The following is a 19,832-nucleotide window of genomic DNA, read 5'->3' on the forward strand; positions in this document are numbered from 1 at the left end:
GAGGAGGATTTAAAAGAAGCCTAGCAGAGAGGAACGCGGAGGAGGGAATTATAACCACTGCACAGGGAATGTGATGGAGAAAAGAGTGGAGCTGGGGGTTCTGGGAAGACAGAAGGGGAAAATTATGAGAGAACACATACAAGGAGGCCTTTGGCATGCAAGGTAAGTGCTCTGCCCCTAAGCTATGTTCTCCCCCCAGGAGTCCATAAAACACTCCTGCCTTTTCTCCCTAGTTGCTCCTTATGTGTGGAAACCTCTGCCCCACACTTCTTGGACATCAATAATATGGGGCTACCTCTCTCTCCCTCTTTCTTTCACACATCTCCTCAAGGAAGACTTGGATTTCAACCCTTGCCCCAAACTAAAATGTAGGCCAGACACCTGTACTTCCTCTAACTCCACACCCCGTATCCCCCTCTCCCTTTCCTTCCCATTCTTCCCTTCCCTGAAAACTGAAAGTTAGACTGTAAGCTCCTAGGGCAGGAATTTGTCCTTTGGGAGGAAGTGGGGGGTTATGTTACTCTGTAAATCATCATTGGTGGTGCTATAAGATGACACTGATGGTCATGAATTAATCAAATAGTATTAATAATGTCAATAATAATACTAATATCAACAATAATATTAATATTGATGATGCAATTATCAGATACATCCCAACTCCTTCATCTGCCTCCTCCAACTCCTTGTGTGGGCATACACTAAAAATGATAAAGATTTTTGCATTAAAGGCAACTCAGGAAATATTGTAGGGCCAAGCCTGCTTAATGCTTTTAAATATGCAAACTGAGCGATAGACAGGATGCAAATCGATGCTCCGCTGTCACCCACAAGAAGAAGAGGAGGAGGAGGAGGGGGAAAGAGGTTGAAGTTGAAAGCAAGAGGGTATAGATTTAGTGTCAGGATAAATTCTCCTGCCATGAAGTGAGCCAGGCGGCTCCAGGAAGATCTCATCCTGGCCTTTCCACCCTTTCTTTGGGAGTCGTGAAGAATAGTCAAGGGTACATTGGCTTTGGGCCGGCCATAACTCGGGGGCGTTGAACCTGTTTCAGCTCAAGGGCCAAATTCCCTTTTGGAGAAGTTCAAAATAAAAAAAAACCCGCTCCACCCTACTGGAGCTCAGAGCTGCAACCAAACCAAACCCTCAAAGACCTTTAATGGAGGCCTAGCTCTGGGGCCCTGGCTGGTGAGACAGAGGTAACCGAACGGCTTGGAGAGATGCTGTGGCCATCCTCCGCCAGTTGTCAACATTGTCCAGCCCTTGAGAGAAAGATGTGAAATACAAGCCCTTCCCCGCCAGCCCAACCACCCACTCGCCTTCCATCTTGCGCCCAGACAGGAACCTTCCCGACAAAGTGCCTCGGCTCTGATCATTAGCAGCATCTCCAGAGCCTCAAAGGCAACCATCTCAGCACTGCTGCGAGGTCGGAGGAGAGGAGCCGCGGTATCCGCACAACCTCCCTTCTCCTGACATTCACTTCGAGAGCGACGGCATCGTGCTGTCTCCTCCCCTTCCCTTCTCTCTCTCTCTCTCTCTCTCTCTCAAGTTTCTCCACACACCATTCTCTCTCTGGCTCTGATCAGAAGGATATTGTCAGAGCGATTCAGCCAGCTGACCTCAATCCCAGACTCATCCACCAAGCTATCTGGCATAACTCTCATTACCGCCTGGCACAGATGCGGCAGAGGTAATGGGGGAAATCACAACCCCAACAAAATGCGCTTTGAAGGCCCAGCCAGGGCCTGGGCTTCGTGAGCCCTGCAGATTTAATTCCCCTTTTGAAAGCGCATCTAATGCCTGCAAACTCATTCCAGGAAATCCAGCTCCCTCACCTCAAGACACAGAGGAAAGGCAGGTGTGGAAATAGGTTTAAGAGGCGGGGAAATTGACGACTCTGCATTTTGTCACTGGCCAGACTTCAGTCCTCTTTTCCTCCTTAAGGCTTGGGGAGAAATATTGCATAAAAACAGTCCTCACCAACTGGCGAGATCTGTCAGGGGACCTCAGCCAAGGTGATTTCTCCCATTTATTGAGACTGCAAACTGTTCCTTAAAACCAATGTTGATGGTCTTAGATGCTTAATTCTCAAACAGGATGCTCACGCGGCCGGAGCCAAGCTCAAATGCACGCCTTTTCACTCAGGAGCCTCAGTCCCAGGCAGACTGAGGCCGCTGTGCTGATTAGATCCCAGGGCCTGGTCGGGAGGCACGGGAGGCCACCGCCTTGCTGAAGCTCAGCAGGCCTGGGCCTGGTCAGTGCTCGGAGGGGAGACCACCTGGGAATGGCATGGAGCCACCTTGAGTTCCATGGTGGAAGAAAGGTGGGATAGAAATTAAATAAATTAAATTATGTCAGCTTAGTGCTGAGGCAAAGGTAAAATGCTGCCTGGGAAGCTCATGCCTTTTTCTCGGGCATGGTTATTTGTGGTGAGGAGAAAATACTCTGGACATGCTCAGAGGCTGTTATATGTGCCCCATGGCTGAGCCCTGGAGCAAGAAAACCAGGTTGCCCTTGACAGTAAAAACAAACCCACAAAGAGAACTGGGAATCTAAGAACTGGCAAGCTGCTGTCTGCCATCAGCAGTGTGCTTTGCTGTATTGTTCCCTACCTATTCCGGTCTACTTTATTACATTCTTGCTTTATTTTTATCTCCCTGAAAGTAAAGGAAAAAGATTCTCCCACTCAGCAGGGTGATCTGTTCTCCTTCTGTCTCCACATTTTCAAGGGCTGGTTGCCCGGTACGGATCCGATACTCTCAGGGCCTCCTTGTTCCATCTGCTTCGACATCTGTGCGTGCCCATCCTGGCTCCTCTCCTCAGAAGGAGGAACCCAAGTGCCAAGCCCAAGGGCTGCCTGTTCTCAGCTGAGTATCCTCGCAGCTCCTGACCTGGTGCTTTTGAGGAGATGGGATAGCCGCCCTCGCCTGTGGGCTCTGGGCATGTATGCCACCCCCAGGAGCTAGAGGTATCCGATCCCAGGACAGGCCGGCCTTGACACGCCGAGAGTAATCTTGGGGCACAATTTAAGGGAGCAGGCACAGTAGCCATCCTTGCAAACAGGGGCCATGTGACGTCGGGATTTGCTGCAGGCTGATGTGGAGCAGCTGCAGGCTTGTGACAGCCATGCAGTGTCCTTTCTGGCAGTTCAGGGAGCTGAGCTAATGAGCCCCAGCAGGAGTTGCCTGGCACATCAACAGCAAAGCAATCAGGCCCAGCTTAAGCGTAATGCTGTGAATCGGGGACTGAGCCCACAATCCTCACCCGTCGCCATTCATTCCAGATGTAGCGATGGGTGAGGATTTCGTTTCAGTTCCATTTTGATAAGAATTTACCAACATTCACAGCATTCTCTGTGTCCGGGACAAAAAGAACTTGACATCTGTAAAAAAAAAATGAATGAGGGACAAACCAAAACTGACAGAGTTGTCCATCCCATGTAGCCTGGGACAGGATAGTCCCTTCTCTGTCTAAGCTCCAGGAGAGCCTGAGAGTCAGGGCAGACAGTACTGGCGAAGATGGATCAATACCAGACCTGATCTAAGGCAATCCTCCAGATATTTTGGATTACATCTCCCAGCATTCCTGGGTGTGAACCCACGGGTATTCAGCTCTGTGTTGTGGTGCTGCATTAGGGTTCCTTGCTACCTCGTTTGTTCTGGCTCTCCATCTTTCGCAGCTTTTCTAGCAGGCTCCTCTTCTTTAACACGGTCCTCTCCAGGCTGGGAGTAGCTGCACCTCTTGGATCTGGCAGGTAGGTGAGAATGTAATTTCCATTTGTTTTAGGAGAGAATATACCGAGGTTCATGGAGTTCATTTTTGAAGGAGAAAGAACTTGAGATTTCAAAGATTCGAATGCGGGAGAAAGCAAAACTGATGGATTTGCCCATTCCTATTCCAGAGCTACCTGCCGTAGTCAAGTCTTCAGGTGGTGACCCTTACAGCAAAGGAAACACCGGAAGGGTCATGCTGAGCCAGACCAAAATCCTGTTACCAACAGGACCCAGTCAGACGCCCTTGAAGTGCAACAGACATCCTCTGCTGTCAGCCCCTAGGATGGGCTATTCGGAGATAAACTGATTCTGAAAACTGGGGCTCTGTTTGATTTTGGCACCACTGGGATCCACCTTCCTCCCTGAAATGCATCCCATTCTTTCCACAAAGCTGCCAAACCTAGTGGCAGAGAACCCCACCGGCGAATTCTATGCATGCACCAAGCAGCTGGTTCGGTGACTCGGCAGGGCACATAATCAGCTTCGGACTTGCAACCCGCTACTAGCAACGTTCTTTCCTAATCTCTGCACAGCAGCATGGTTGCCCAGCCAGGCCATTCTCCCCTGCCAACATCCCCATCTTGCAACAATTGCTTCAGCTAGATAATCCCTCCTGAAGACTCTGGGGGTTGTTTCCTCATCATTCGGCAAAATCTTGCCGTGCTGCGCTTGGGCTTTTTTTGTGACTCCAGTCAACCGAGAATAAAAGTAAGGCCCAGTGGGGCACCTCCCATTTGGTCTTTGTGCATAAAGTGTAGAAAAAATAACAGCCCTAGCAAAGGAGTCGAATGCTTGGCAGTTTAGAATTGGGATTATTTGTCGGCTTTGTTCCAGCAACGCAGCTGCGCAGCTGCGTCACAGGACACACGCCGGTCTGGTCCGGTGGCCACAGCAAAAACACACACAACAGACAGATGGCATTGCTTCTTGCAGCGATAATAAGTGCCTGCCCAAAAGACTTCCTGACAGGCTTTTAGGACTCTCGCCCTCCTCCTAGGTAATTACAAGATGGAGCCGCAGAACATGTACTTTGCAAAATGACTCCCTGCCAACGTCACATGGCTCATCCTGGGCGCTCCTCTCTCTTCTTTCATGCACCAGCCATAATGTTTCTGTCTTTTGGCAGGAGCATCGCAAGCTGCTATAGTCAAGGCCAGACAATTTGGAGTTTGCAACCATAAGATGGAATGACGGCCATCAACTTAGAGGGCTTAAAAGCAGATCCGGCAAATTCTTGGAGGGTAAGGCAACCAATGGCTACTAGTTTTAGATCTAATTTTGGAATGATTTTATGACTGTGTATCTTCAATCATGCTCTTTTCCCCCTGCTGTAATAATTCAGGGAGGTTCACTATTTTGATCAGACATTTTTACTGCCTGAGGCAGAGTAGCACGTGATGACCCCCTCCTGCCCCACTCCTCCAGCAAGTCAAGGTGGAGAGTACCCAAGGCCAGTCAAGGTATTTTGGCACCTGAGGCAGAAGATCTCACAAGTGGCAGAGCCCCTGCTTTGCATGTAGAAGGTCTGAAGTTCGATCCCTGGCATCTCCAGGCAGGGCTGGAAAAGCTCTTGCCTGAAACCCTGGAGAGCTGCTGCCAGTCAGTCAGTGTCAAAAATACTGGGCTAGATGGATCAGTTGTCTGACCCAGTACAAGGTCGTTTCCTCTGTTCCTATTTAAATCAGCCCTTTATTCAGAGCCATGAGAACTAGATTCTTACTATATTGTTAGGAGAAGGTCCATAGCTCAGTGGTAAAACACATGCTTTGCATGCAAAAGACCTCAGATTTAAACCCTGGCAGCATCTCCAGGTAGGGCTGGGAAAATTCCTGCCTGAAACCCTGGAGAGCCACTGCTAATGCTGGGCTAGAAGGACTAAAGGGCTGGCTCAGTAGAAGGCAGCTGCCTAGGTTCCCCTTCCTGGCAATAAAAATACAACCAGCATAAATGGAATAATTAATGATTTGCCGCCCTTCAGCAGCACCCCAAATATGCTGCCTGAAGCAGCTGCCTCATTCTGCCTTATGGCAGGGCCGGCCCTGACCTTGATCCCCGTGCCTCACATCCCCTTCCAGATCCAGAGCTGGGTTTCACCATAGCACTTGAGCATTCAATTGCACCGCCCAGCCAGTGGCTTTTTAAACAAGAGCAAAACCCGCTGTCCCTACCCAACCGGCGAAGCTCGCAAGGCGTTAACCAGGCAAAACTTGCCCTCTGCCAGCCAGCCTCACCTCTTCCCTTCTGATCTGGTAGGGAGGATAATTGAAATCCATGCTGTCCTGACACAGCGCCTGCTAATTTGCATGCTCGCTCACTCTTTATCGTACAGACCCGTTCCTGGATATATCTCAATTTTGGCAAACCTGCTTGCTTGCCTGCCTCCTATAGAGAGACCTCTTGCCATCTACAATTAACTCCGTCATCCAACAGAAGGATGAACATCCAAAGAAATGTATAAACTGCAAAGAAACACACACAACAGCAAACCACGACCCCAAAACCGGCCCTAATTGATTCATCCACTCCCTCTGCAGACCTTGAAGATTTCACTGCTGCTTTTATAAGACCCAAGACGAGGCAATAAATGTAGCAAGGATTGCACTCAGTTGGTGTTTATACGTGTGGTCCATGGCCAGCCAGGGATGCGGCTGGATGCGCTTTTTTTGGCAGCTGTGCAACAGATGGAAATTTGACAGGTAAAGCTTTTCTGGCCACGAGAAGAAGAAAGGCCACATTTGATGGTTTTCTGCCTGCTCATTGGTGGAGCACATCTTTTTCACATGAAAGAGCCTCGGGTAAATGCCCAGCATCCCTAGGTAGGGCTAGGAAAGACTAGGGATGTCAGAGAAATCTGCAACGGAATCAATTGAGTCCAGATTTCTATGAATCCAACCCATGGATTCCAGAGCAGACCAGCTTTTCCCGTCGGGAAGTTCCTGCAGAATTGCGGACCTTTTTTCCTTTCCTTTTCTTAACTTTCTGGATTTTATGCAAATTTAGTCATAGAAAAATATGTTTAAAAATTGGCTGAAAATGTGCATTTCCCCCATAGGCTAAAGCATGAAAATGTGCCTTTTGGGGGGATTGGGTCATTCTGGGGTAGATTTGCGCATCCACAAATGTGTTCAAATGTGAGAAATTGGGAAAAATCTGATTCCACTAATGAGTGGATGATGGAACGAAAGGCACCTGACAATCCACAAAATGGATTTTACAAAATCCATACATTTCTAGAAAATGCTCCTGTCTGAAACCCCACAAAGCTATTGATGCCTGTGTAGAACATCCTTCCCCAAATTTCTCCAACTCCACATATTTTGGACTACAATTCCTGGCATCTCTGACCATTTTCCATGCAGCTGGGGCTGATGGGAGCTGAACTGTTGCATCCCAGTTGTGGAATGAGCTTCCCAGGGAGGCTGGCCTGGCAGCTGTGTTGCGATCTTTTCAGTGCCAGCTGAAGACCTTCACGTTCTCCCAGGCATTTTAGTCTTTCGGGTTCTGCTCTTCTACCCCTGTTACAGTATTTTAAATCATTGCACCGCTGCTAGGTTTTATTTGGGTTTGTCATTCTCAGTTTCTCTCCATTTCTAATTTTTCCAGTCTTAAATTTGGTTCAATTTTCAGTTTAAGTTTCTCTGTCAATTTGTCAGTTTCAGTTTCTTTGTCAATTTCAGTTTCTCTGTCAATTTCAATTTCTTTGTCAATGTCAGTTTCACTCCATTTCTCATTTTTCCAATCTGAAATTTGGTTAATCCCGAACTTTGAGAATTTTTCCAATTTTAACTTTGGGTTTTTCCAGTCTTCAAGATGACTTCTTCTTCTTCTTCTTTTTTAACTTCCCATGAAAATTCATACACATTTTTGTGTGCAGTTCTCGTAATACATGCATTTTTGTATACAACGTTGTCTAACATACTCATTTTTTGCAAATGATTTTCCTAATATAATGTGTGTTTCAATGTTATTTTCATTAATGTATTCATTTTGCTGTGCACTTTCCGCTGATACACACATTTTTGTACACATTTTGGGACTGGAGAACTCCATTGCAAAAGTCGCACAAGGGCAAGTTTCAAAGGATAGCCAAGTTTCGCTTTGCACATTGGTTCAGAAGTGCGAAATCAGGTATATTTGCATCAACATGCAAACTGAACAAATGTCTCCTCCATCGCTATACCCGTGTCAAGGTTGCAATGCTGAGAGGTGGCCCAGTGGGCAGAATGTTGGACTAGGATTGGAGAGCCAGGGATCCAGCAGGCCCCAGCATCTGCTCCTCCTTCCTTCTCACCACCACTGTTGTCTGGGCCAGAGTGAGAGGCAGCAGGTGAACAAGCAGGTTGCAAAGGGGAGGAGGAGCGCACCCAGGGGGCTGTTGCCAGTGGGCCCCGGCTGGGATGTGGGCCCTTGGCAAGCACCCAACCAGGCCTACCCTCACCACCAACCCTAAGGAGAAATGCAATTGCACCACTTGGTGGGGCCGTTCCCCAGTTTGGGGGCTGCAGCTGAGGCAGCTTTAATTTTACTTTCCTTATCGAAGGACTCCAGAGCCCGGAATGACGTTCTCAGCAGGCAGATGGGATACTCTTGGGCATGGTTCCTCAGTGGGGCCCAATCATGTCTCCCCTTGACGCTGGCCCTGGAGAAGACGCGCTCCTTGGAAGAAAGGATATACGTGTAATGAATAATAGTTCTTGTGCAGGGGTGAGAAAACCCAAAGCTGCTGCAATTCTATCTTTGGCATAGTTGGGACGGGCCATCCCCTGTCCCTTCGACTCTACATGCCACAGTCTCCAAATCCATGCATAGAAGCAGCCCAGGGCCGGCGGCCAATCTGTTTTGTTTACCCCAGTTCATTATTATAATTAATATTGAGCCTGACACTCCTTCACCTGGGGATGTTGATGAGCCTTTGGTGAATTAAATTCTTACAGGGGATCAATACAAGGAGAAAGAGAGAGACAACCCAGCCAGGCCAGCCTCGGGGGCAGATGAAGCCCTCCTGCAATCCAGACCGATCTGTTTAAATCTGCTGCGCCCACCGCGACAGCGGAGAAATCAATCTTATTTAGAGTGACACCCCAGCACAAAGGGCGGCAATCTGCTTTTAATTTCAGAAACGAGGAGATGAGTTTGCTTTGATTGCAAGGGAAAGCGTGCAGGGCGGAGTGTGGGGGGGGAGGGGGGAAGTATGATTAACCTGGGCTTATAGTATGCCACGTTGGTAAACAACTCTGGAAAAACAAGAGCTAAAATTGCCCAGACTGGCATAAACAAATATTGTGCCATGCAGAAATTAGCAGGGCCGCAGTGCGTGTGCAGAAATCAAGCATCAGCTAACAGCAGCTGAACCAACTATGAGACCAACCATGGCTTTGCTGAGATCTGCACGAATACCATCACCTGGGCTGATGGGCACACCGGGGGACCAGGACAATGATGCCAAGCTCTCCTCCCCTTTCCAAATGTATCCGTGTCATTCTCAACATCTGCCACAGCTCTGGCTCACCCTCAGGATGCCAAATCCTCCACCAACCACCCGACATCCCCACTTGCTGTAAAGTAGTCCGGAGTCGGTTTGTGATGCTCAAGAGACTAGCTGGCTTCTCTACCTCAAATCAGGGGTGTCATGGCTGCAGGGCTCACAGGGATGCAGCACCGGGACATTTTTTTTTATTAGTGGGGACGGTGATGTCATCTCTCCCCTGCCCCTGCTTCCCTGTTCCCGCTCAGCCAAACTGCGGTCCTCACAGTAGCTGGGGGAGAAACGGGTTTTCCCAGCAACAATAAATTGTTCCCTGTTGTAATGCCAAGTATTTGGGGGTGGCCTGGTCTTGAATGGGCAATTAAGACCCATTGGCTTTATCAAAGACCTGCTCCTGGTGGAGATGGAAACTGCTAGAATTGGTTCGTTGACAGAGATCAACACAGCAGCCTGGATATAGGGGCTGGCTACTGGGACTGACGTGATGAGTGCTGGAATTTCAAAATTGGCCATTACACATGGGCTCAGATCTGCTGAACTTGAATCGCAGGCTGCTGTCCATTTTATTTTAAAACCTTCAAGCTACCACAAATGACACAGTATTGAGCTGCTGGGAGCTTTATCTGGACCACATCTAGATTGGTCTCATGGTCTATTTTATTTATTTTATTTATTTATTTATTTCTATACTGCCCAATAGCCGAAGCTCTCTGGGCGGTTCACAAAAATTAAAACCAAACAACACACAATAAAACAATTTAAAATATATAGAACATTAAAACCACAATATAACAATACAACCACAATAAAACCTAGCAGCAGTGCAAGAGTTTAAAATACAGATTTAAAACAGCAAAGATAAAAATTTAGAAAGCTAAAATGCTAAAATGCCTGGGAAAATAAAAAGGTCTTCACCTGGCGCCGAAAGGAATACAATGTAGGCGCCAGGCGAACCTCACTAGGGAGCTCATTCCAGAGCCGGGGTGCCACAGCAGAAAAAGCCCTCCTCCTAGTAGCCACCCACCTCACTTCCTTTGGCAGGGGCTCACGGAGAAGCACCGCTGATGATGATCTTAAGGTCCGGGCAGGCACATATGGGAGGAGGCAATCCTTCAGGTAGCCTGGCCCCAAGCCGTTAAGGGCTTTGAATGTTAACACCAGCACTTTGAATTGGGCCCGGAAATGGACTGGTAGCCAGTGCAGCTGGAAAAGTACTGGCATAATACGAGCTCACAGGCCAGTCCCTGTTAACAATCTTGCTGCCCTATTTTGGACCAGCTGAAGTTTCCAGACCGTTTTCAAAGGTAGCCCCACATATAAAGCATTGCAGTAATCCAGACGAGAAGTTATCAGAGCATGGATAACTGTAGCTAGGCCATCTCTGTCCAGATAAGGGCGTAGTTGGTATACCAGCCTAAGCTGATAAAAAGTGCTCCGTGCCACTGAGTTCACCTGTGCCTCAAGTGACAGTTCTGGGTCTAAGAGCACCCCCGAACTACGAACATGATCCTTTAGGGGGAGTGCAACCCCCTCCAGAACAGGTTGAATATCACCTAGCTGGGCAGACGAACCACCCACTAACAGTACCTCCATCTTGTCTGGACTGAGTTTCAGTTTATTGGCCCTCATCCAGTCCATTACCATGCCCAGGCACTGATTCAGAACAGCCACTGCCTCACCTGGTTTTGATGAGAAAGAGAGGTAGAGGTGGGTGTCATCTGCATATTGATGGCACCTCAGCCCACACCTCCGGATAACCTCCCCCAGTGGTTTCATGTAGATGTTAAACAGCATGGGGGATAAAATAGAGCCCTGTGGAACCCCATGGCACAATTGCCATGGCACAGAGCAATAATCCCCCAGCACCACCCTCTGGAATCGGCCATCCAAGTAGGAGCGGAACCACTGTAGTGCAGTGCCTCCAACTCCCAACCCAGATAACCTATCCAGAAGGATACCATGGTCGATGGTATCGAAAGCCGCTGAGAGGTCCAGGAGAATCAACAGGGTCGCACTCCCCCTGTCCCTCTCCCGGCAGAGGTCATCCCACAGGGCGACCAAGGCAGTTTCTGTTCCAAAACCAGGCCTGAAGCCTGATTGAAATGGATCTAGATAATCCATTTCATTCAACAGTGCCTGGAGCTGTAGCTCTGTAGCTCTGGCAGGGCCGCAGCTCAGCAGCAGAGCCCTGCTTTGCAAGCAGGAGGTCCCCAGTTGGATCCCCGGCAGCATCTCCGGGGGGGGGGGGCCTAGAAAAACTCCTGCCTGGAACCTTGGAGGGAGAGCCATGGCTGCCAGTCCGTGTCAACAATACTGGGCTAGATGGATCAAGCAGTGAGCGGTTATAATTTGGGGGAAGGGGACACTGTTATTGAGCATCTTCTAGCCCTTCTCCTTTAACCACATCCATTTAGTGCCATCTCCCCTTTGGCTTTGCCCCTCCTTTATGATATGAAGAATTTTTATGTGTTTATTTATTCACAGTTATGATTTCTAATGCACCAAACATGTGCTAAGTGCTGTACGCAGATTAAAAGCAAGACAGGCCCTGCCCTCAGGCCTACAATCTAAAAGACAACACAAAAAGGAAAAAAGGAGGAGGAGGAGGGAAGAGGAAAACAAAGCAAACTCTGACACCAATCCTTAAAGTTACATCATTTGTATAATAATAAAGCATCGGCAGGCATGGAGAGAATTCCTCCCTACTGAGCAACTGCACACTGTCCCCAGCATACACAGAATGAACGAGGATGGGCGTAATGCATTCGGGCCATGTGACACAGCTCCTGCAGATTTGCACCCCAGTACCAGTTTTTTTCCTGGGCCCCCTCTCTCTCTCTGGATTGCCTGGATTCATGACCTACTTAGACGTCAGCCTGGTCTTCCGCCTCCTGGATTCCTCTGTGTTAACCTCCTGCTCTGCTGGATCTGTCTTTCCCTAAGGAAGTTGAATTGATTCTGTTTTTGCTGTTGCAGAATTCACCTTGAAGTTTGTGCATCTCAAAAATAAATTAAAGAACAAAGGACGGAAAGCATCCTGACAGCCTGGGCAAAATTCCCAAGTGAGGCACCACCTGCTTCGTTTGTCCTTTTGCGTCTTGCAGACGGAAAAGGAACAAGCCCTCCCGAGGCAAACAGGGCCAAATTACATGGGGAGAGAGGGCATGGATGGAAAAGGAGCCAGCCAGAACACAGGGAGTCTCGATGAGCTATACCATGCCGTCACGCAGCGGGCCCAAAAACGACTTTCCAAGACAGCACAGAACTTGGAGAGGTGGCGCTTCTGGCAGACTGGGGAGCACGTGCACACATCAGTTCCTTTGGCGCCAGTCTCCCATAAATTGTGCTGGAGAAGATCAGCACAGGCAGTCTAGTTTTCATGTGATGGAGCGATCCCGTCCCTTGGGGAAGCTGGGCCAATGGGCAATTATGCTCACTGCCAAAGATCACCCCTCCTCTCCGCTCAGAAATTGTGCCTCCTTTCTTGTAGGCTGAGGGAAAGTGTCGGGGATGCTGGCAGAATGCTTGACATGTCTCTCTGCCTGAAACATGCTGCACTCACTCAAAGGCAGCCTCCGACCTGACTGGTCTCTTGGTGGGGGAGGTAGAGTCCTTATAGGGTTGGAGCGACACCCTGGCCTTAGAATCATAGAATAGCAGGGTTGGAAGGGGGCTACAAGGCCATCGAGTCCAACCCCCTGCTCAATGTGGGATTCTAAGTCAGAGCATCCCCGACAGATGGCTGTCCAGCCTCATCTTGAACGCCTCCAGCATGGGAGAGCCCACCGTCTCCCTAGGTCATTGGTTCCATTGTCGTATTGCTCTAAGAGTCAAGAAGTTTCTCCTGATGTTCAGCTGGAATCTGGTTTCCTGTCACTTGACTTGAGCCCGTTCTTCCGTGTCCTGCACTCTGGGATGATTGAGAAGAGATCCTGGCCTTCCTCTCTGGGACAACCTTTCAAGTACTTAAAGAGCACGATCACATCTCCCCTCAGTCTTCTCTTCTCAAGGCTAAACAGGCCCAGTTCTTTCCGTCTCTCTTCACAGGGCTTTGTTTCCAGTCCCCTGATCATCTCTGTTGCCCTCCTCTGAACCCTCTCCAGTTTGTTTGCATCCTTTTTAAAATGTGGTGCCCAGAACTGGACACAGTACTCCTTCTCTACCCAATGTTGGACGAAGTTGTGAAAGGTCTCCTCCCGCCCAGGTTTCTGTTATACCTGCCAGCTCAGCCCCTTCATTCCCAGTTACATCAACGGTGATAGATGACTTATTGTGGCCGGGGGGGGGGGGGATTTTTCAGCCCAAGGGCCAAATTCCAATCTAAGAAAAGTCTCGGGGGAGGGCTGCATTTCTGCTGTGGGCTGGGCCAAAGGCAAGATGAGCTGGGCCAAAATTTAGTTCTTACCCATTTTAAGCCTACTCAGTAGGACATGGCTTCTGTAGGTCTACTTAGAAGTAAGCAGGACTGAATCACTCAGCAGCATTTTCAAATGGCATCCCAAATGCCAAGCCGTAGTATGTCTACTCACAAGTAAGGAAGACAGCCTCTCTCTGTCTGCTCAGAAGTAAGCAGGGCAAGTCTCTCCATGTCCGCTTACAGCTAAGCAGGACAAATCTCCAGCATAACCCTCAGAAGTAAGCAGGACTGGATCTCTCAGGGGCTTTCTCCTGAGGCCCTGCCCCTGCTCTCCTGCTGGGAAAAGCTCTCCTCTCTGATCAGCAGTTGATCGGAGATGAGAGCTTTCCCCTGCCAGGAGAAGGCATTGAAGCCTGGAAAGAAGCTGGTGGGGCAGTGGAGGAATCCCATTGCCTGCATTATAGACTGACCTGATATTCAAGATCAGCAGCACAAGGACAGAGGGCAAGTGGACAGGGCAACCAAAAGCCCTCTGGTCAAGGGAAGGCTGTCCCCTCTTGTCAAAAGGTGCCAGCACCAAACAGAAAACAACAGTGGCTATATGTCCTATTTGAAACGGATGGTGCTTGACCAATCAGCTAGCGCTTGTGGTGATTAACCTGCTGGTTTCACTTCTACTTTTCTTAACACGGAGCCTCAACTATGCGCACCGCACCCTCCTTGCACAAGCAAGCACTTGCCCAGGGCTCGGCACTGTGGCTCACGCAGACGCCTTCCGCCTCCTCACATCCTAGCCGAGCACATCTCCGCCTCACTTGGGCCGCTGCAGCCTCATCCATCTTGCCGATGCCACGAGGGGCTGTTTTTCATTTTTACTGGGTGCCGTGGCGGGATCTCCTGACCCTTGCAGGCTTCCTTAGGAAACTGATTTCTCGCTGCCACCAGCCACTGGGCATTAATTCTAACTTAGGTCGGGGATAACACAGCAGGGGTGACTCAGGCTGGGGGAACTGGTCTGCCACCAGCTTTGTCTCATTCTCTCTCGGGCTCGATTTATGGGTGGTTGGCGGGGAAGCAGAGGAGAGTTACTGAGGGGGACATTTTAGGGAGCACAAAGATGCATCGACCACTAGGGCTGGTGTCCAGAGCCCCTGGCCCGTGGGCTAATGCGGCCTGCTCAGTTTCCCAGGCCAGCTCATGGAACCTCCTGTGCAAAACACAGAACAGCAAAAAGGGTGGGGGGATTTCCAGCAATGAGTGCAAAACACAAGGAGCTGTTTCAGCGCAGCACTGCTCGAGTGGCCCTGGATCAAGGTGGCCTGAGCAGGCTGTGAGCGGCTCCATTACGGAGGCGGGGGTGCCTGTGCTGCTCTCCACGTGGCAAATCTTTCTTTCCCCCCGCCTCCGTGGTTTTGATAGCACCTCTCGCTCGAGCGGGGCCTCTGAGGGGAAGACTGCACCTGCCTTTGCTTTTAACTCCAAGCAGGGGGAAGAATAATTACTTATCCATGAAAGATTTAAATGGCCAAATGAACTTAGCACTCACGGCGCATAACAGATGGAGGCTGGGAACAGTTCAGGCCAGCGGGGGGTGTGGGGGAGATTTGCTGCTGGGTGGAACTCTCCACATGCACAGGAAACGTTCTCTCGGGCTGCACTGCAAGCACAACCCCTATCATCCCCAGCCAGCATTGGCCGTTGGCTTCCCGGAGGCATCTGGCCACTGCAGAAAATCACCTGCACATGCCTGCACCTCCCCTGCTGGCCTGAACCGCCCACGGGCATTGCTGGTCCCTCTCTGCCACTCGGAGGCCTGCGACTCTGGGATTGTGCCGGGGCCCCTTCCTCTACCGGAGCCTCCAGGAGTGAGGAAAGCCGGAGCAGATGGCAAGCAGCTGTTCCAGCGATGGCACCTCATTTGTTACTGTCGGCCTCCGGCAGCTGGGCGGGGGGCAGCCTTGCAGGCAGATTTTTCCGTAGCAGGAATGTGGCTGATGTGAGGAGTGTGTCGGCACTCGTGCCAGGGCTCCTCCAGGCTGAGCCGAGATGGGCAGTGGCAGCCTTCCCCTCCACCTTCACCATGCACCATGCTCTGAGCTGACGCAGGAGGCCAGCTCTCTCCTGCCCTTGGCCACCTCAGGATGGCATTTTGGGGGTTAGAAAGCAGGGCGTCAGCCCCCCCATCTTGTGCTTCTCTCCAGATCTTTGTCACTTCCTTGGTTTTCATTTCCAATCGATGCCGCCGCTTTCTGAAGCAGAGTGGAGCAGGAACAGTTTCAGGACACCCTCCAGCAGAGAAGCCAGGCCTTGTTTCAGAGCTCTCCTCCAGCCCGGGGGCCCTGCGGGTCACATGCTGGAACTGGGACCACAGAGGCTGCCTTCACCCAATAATTCCATACCCTGATTGCGCAGAGCAATCAGAAGAATACATTACACAGAATTAAGTTAAATGCATGCCACGAAGGATGAATCGCTCCCTACGAATTTGTATTTTCCTTGGTGCTGAACTCAGTTATCCTTTGGATTTTGCCCTTCTCCAAATTTCGCAATAGAGTCCTCCAATGAAAAAACAATATATTCATACAAAAATGGGTATATTATGGGGAAAGTGCACACAAAAATGCATGTATTAGTGAAGGTGAAATTCAAAAATACATTACATTAGGGAAGTTGCTTGCAGCAACAGTGTATGCTAGGAAAAACTGTGTACAAAAATGTGTGTGTGTGTGTGTGTGTGTGTGTGTGTAGAAATGTACACAGAAATGGTTGGGAAATTTCATGAAAACTCTCAAATACTCAAAGTTCGGGATGAACCAAACTGAAGATTGGAAAAATTCTCAAAGTTTGGGACAAGCTGAACTGAAGATGGGAAAAATGCAAAACCGAGGGAAACTGAAATCGACAGTTTTATCCATCCCTGCTAAGGAACAGCTCTGGAGATGAATAACCAAGAACTTTTAAACACTTTTCTGTCCACCCCACTTCCCCAACCTTCCCTGATGGCTAATGTTCTCTCGTCTGCCACGTTTTGACACTCAACTCTTGGGTGCCAGGACTGACAGAAATTATGCCCGACAGATGAGGCCTGTGCTGGCACGTTATCGATCCGTCCCTCTGCAGATGTGGGAAATGTCACTGCACTGTGCTGTCATAATTGCATCTCTGCTGGGGATCAAAGAGAGAGACAGAGAGAGGGATAATTAATCTTGCAGTTCGATGCCCACCCAGTGGCCTGCATGAACACAGGAGCGTTGTAACCAGCTTTCGATGGCGTCTCCCTGCCCATCCAGCCTGGTCCCTGGTTCCCCCTGTGTCTGGTCCCAAGGGCCATGAAATCAGCAATAAATTGTTACAGCAAAAGATCTGGTGCATCATCTCAGGGCTTCCCCACACCAGCCATCCACTCTGTGATGGCCAGAGTAATTGCTGAGATTATTTCTCTGCAGCACACTTAACAGCATAACACCAGTGATGTAGTGGTGTCAGGGCTCATGGGGTCGAAGCTCTGAGATTTTATTATTTATTTATTTATTTATTGCATTTATACCCCGCCTTTTTCCCTCTTGCAAGGAACCCAAGGCGGCTTACATTATCCTCCTCCTCTCCATTTTATCCTCACAACAACAACCCTGTGAGGTGGGTTGGGCTGAGAGTCTGTGACTGGCCCAAAGTCACCCAGTGAGCTTCCATGGCCGAGTGGGGACTAGAACCCGGATCTCCCGGCTCCTAGTCCAACACTCTTGCCACTACACCACACTGGCTAATTTTTTGATTAGCGGGGACGCTGACATCATTTGCTGCTCCCCCCCCCCAACTTCCCTGTTCCCTCTGAGCTGAGCTGTGATCTTCACAGCAGTTGCAAGGAAGAAGTGGATTTTCCCAGCAATGCTACATTGTTCCTTATTGTGATGCGAAGTGTTTGTGGTGGCTTGGTCTGGAATGGGCAATTAAGATCCATCAACTTTGCCAAAAGCTGGTCCTGGAGATGAACATTGCTAGAACTGGCTTTGTTGATATGGATCTACACAGCTGCCTGCATTTGGGGGCCCTCCTGGGGGGGTGGCTAGAGGGACTGTTAGGTTGAGCGCCTACTCTTCCAGATTGACTGGTGCACTTCTGAATAACACAAGCCCAATGAGTTGCCAATTTGAATTTAACCAAGGGGAAGTTACCTAAAAGCAAAGCAAGCCGTGGTTGTCCATAAGAGACCTTCCAAAATCCACAGGTTGGACCCCCCCCACCCCATGTCATAAAATAATGAGTGTGCTTTCAAGTCCTTCAGAACTTGGTCTTCAGGCTGTATGTTAAGCATGTGGGGAAGCAAAAAGAGGGGTTGATGTTGCAGTCACCAAGTCTGCATTTAATCCATCTTAAATTGGAGTGTAGGAGGAGATTGCAGACTTAATTGGATAAGGGGCACTTCTAGGTGCTGTGTGGTTTCAGGTTGCATCTAGGTATATTGGGAAGAAGAAACAGATTTCCTCCCCTACCCACACCCACATTGTTGAAAATATAAAATCCAGTCATTATCCATTTCTGTAGGAATGGACAGTTTTGTATTCTCCCACATTCAAATGTTTTCAATCTCAAATTCTTTCCATCCCATAGATTGGAAAAAGATGCACATTTGGCAAATTCTTATCAGAAACCAGTGCGAATCAGTGTGGTGTAGTGGTTAGAGTGTTGGACTGGGACTTGGGAGGCCCAGGGTCGAGTCCCCACATCCACGAAGTTCACTGGGCCAGTCTGTCAGCCCGACCTACCTCACAGGATTATTGTGAAGATAACACGGAGAGGAGGAGGAGGAGGAGGAGTGTATACGCCACCTCAGGTTCCTTGGAGGAAAGACAGGATGTAAATACATACATACATACATACCAAAATGAAATTCTGGCCCCATCTGGGCCAGCCAAATTCAATCGGTGGAGCTCTTCCCAGCACGGAGAGGGCTGTGTTGTATATGCCTGCCATGGAGCTGTTAAAGATGAGGAGCATGTCAGGAAAAATAAGAGGGGGGAACCTTAATTCAGCACCACAGATTCAGTTGAATATGCAGAGACACAGAGCCAGACTTTTAAGAGCTAAGCACTCAAAGCTGTGGACCTGGATGGACAAATCTGTCCCTTTCAGTTTCTCCTAAGTTTGGCCCCCCCCCTTCTCTTCGCCTTCTCTTTCTGCTGAAATATTCCAGCAGAAGCTGGGAAGCCATCTGTCACAGATGCTGTACTTCCAAGAGCCCTTCACTGACCGGGGGGTGGACTAGATGACCACCACATACCCTTCCGACTCCATCCTTCTATGATTGATTTCTTCCTATGCTTCGAAGCAGAGACTGCCAAGAGGGGAAGCTGCAAGCAGCGGCCAATGCCCTCCCATTGGACTCCCACCCACAGATACCTTTTCCTACAGCCAGTCTTTGATACTGCATCCTGAGAGAGAGGCGACTCGGGGCTAAGATGGCTTTGCAAAGTGCCCCTTGCTGGGTGTCATAGTCAGACACCCAGACCCAGCAGCTATACAAATGGCCCCGGCCCCAGGTGGATTTGCCAGGCTCCACTGACTCCCCGTGCCCGGGGCAAGCATCCATCCATCATGCCGGATGGAGTTGCGAAAGCCGAGCGGGGAGCCACCTTCATCTTCTCTTTCTTCTCCATCTCCTTCTTTTTCTTCCCCAGACAGAAAAGATTCCCCCTCGTGCCCAGCTCTCCCTGCCTTTTGAAGATCAAGGCGTCTGCCAGCAGCCATCTCCTGGTGAAGGAAGCTGAGGAAATAAACAAACTCTTGGGCCAGCTGAGTCCCCATTTGGAAAGAATAAAGGCAAAGGAGAAAAACCCACCATTTATCTGTTGGTTTTAAGGGAGCTGGGAAGGCTCCTCTGGATTTCCAGTGTTAAAACCACTGCATGTACCCCCCAATTCCTGCTCCCCTAAGAACTCGAGGAGAGCACAACTGGGTTACACCAAGGGCCCACGTGTAGTCCAGAACAGTGCCCGGCGTTTGGGAGTTCCCATGCAGGGCACCCAAATGCAACATGCCTCCCCAAACATCGGTCCCTTCCAGCTGCTATTCAGCGGTAGACTGGGGCTGTACAGGGAGGTTCAATTCAGCTAATAGCCACCGATAGACTTTTCCTCCAATCCTGGGAATCTGGGTTCCTTAGATGTCTATTTCTTTCCCAAAAATGATAAATGGGTCTCCATCCTCAAGGGAGCCCAGGGT

General features: G+C 49.6%; 1 long non-coding RNA gene across 2 annotated transcripts; it reads left to right on the plus strand.

Moving 5' to 3' along the window:
• Positions 1-56: 56 nt before the first annotated feature.
• On the plus strand, positions 57-19,447 carry LOC146334814 (uncharacterized). Of its 2 annotated transcripts, none has more exons than XR_014786207.1 (4): positions 57-162; positions 3,785-4,768; positions 4,898-5,012; positions 19,289-19,447. It is a non-coding gene; the product is annotated as an uncharacterized LOC146334814 (long non-coding RNA). The 2 variants fall into 2 exon arrangements; XR_014786206.1 differs by lacking the exon at positions 19,289-19,447 and adding an exon at positions 6,101-7,737.
• Positions 19,448-19,832: the final 385 nt, after the last annotated feature.

Source organism: Heloderma suspectum, chromosome 16 (assembly GCF_057233095.1).
Source record: "Heloderma suspectum isolate Gila_16-S chromosome 16, 16-S_ref, whole genome shotgun sequence".
Taxonomy (NCBI): domain Eukaryota; kingdom Metazoa; phylum Chordata; class Lepidosauria; order Squamata; family Helodermatidae; genus Heloderma; species Heloderma suspectum.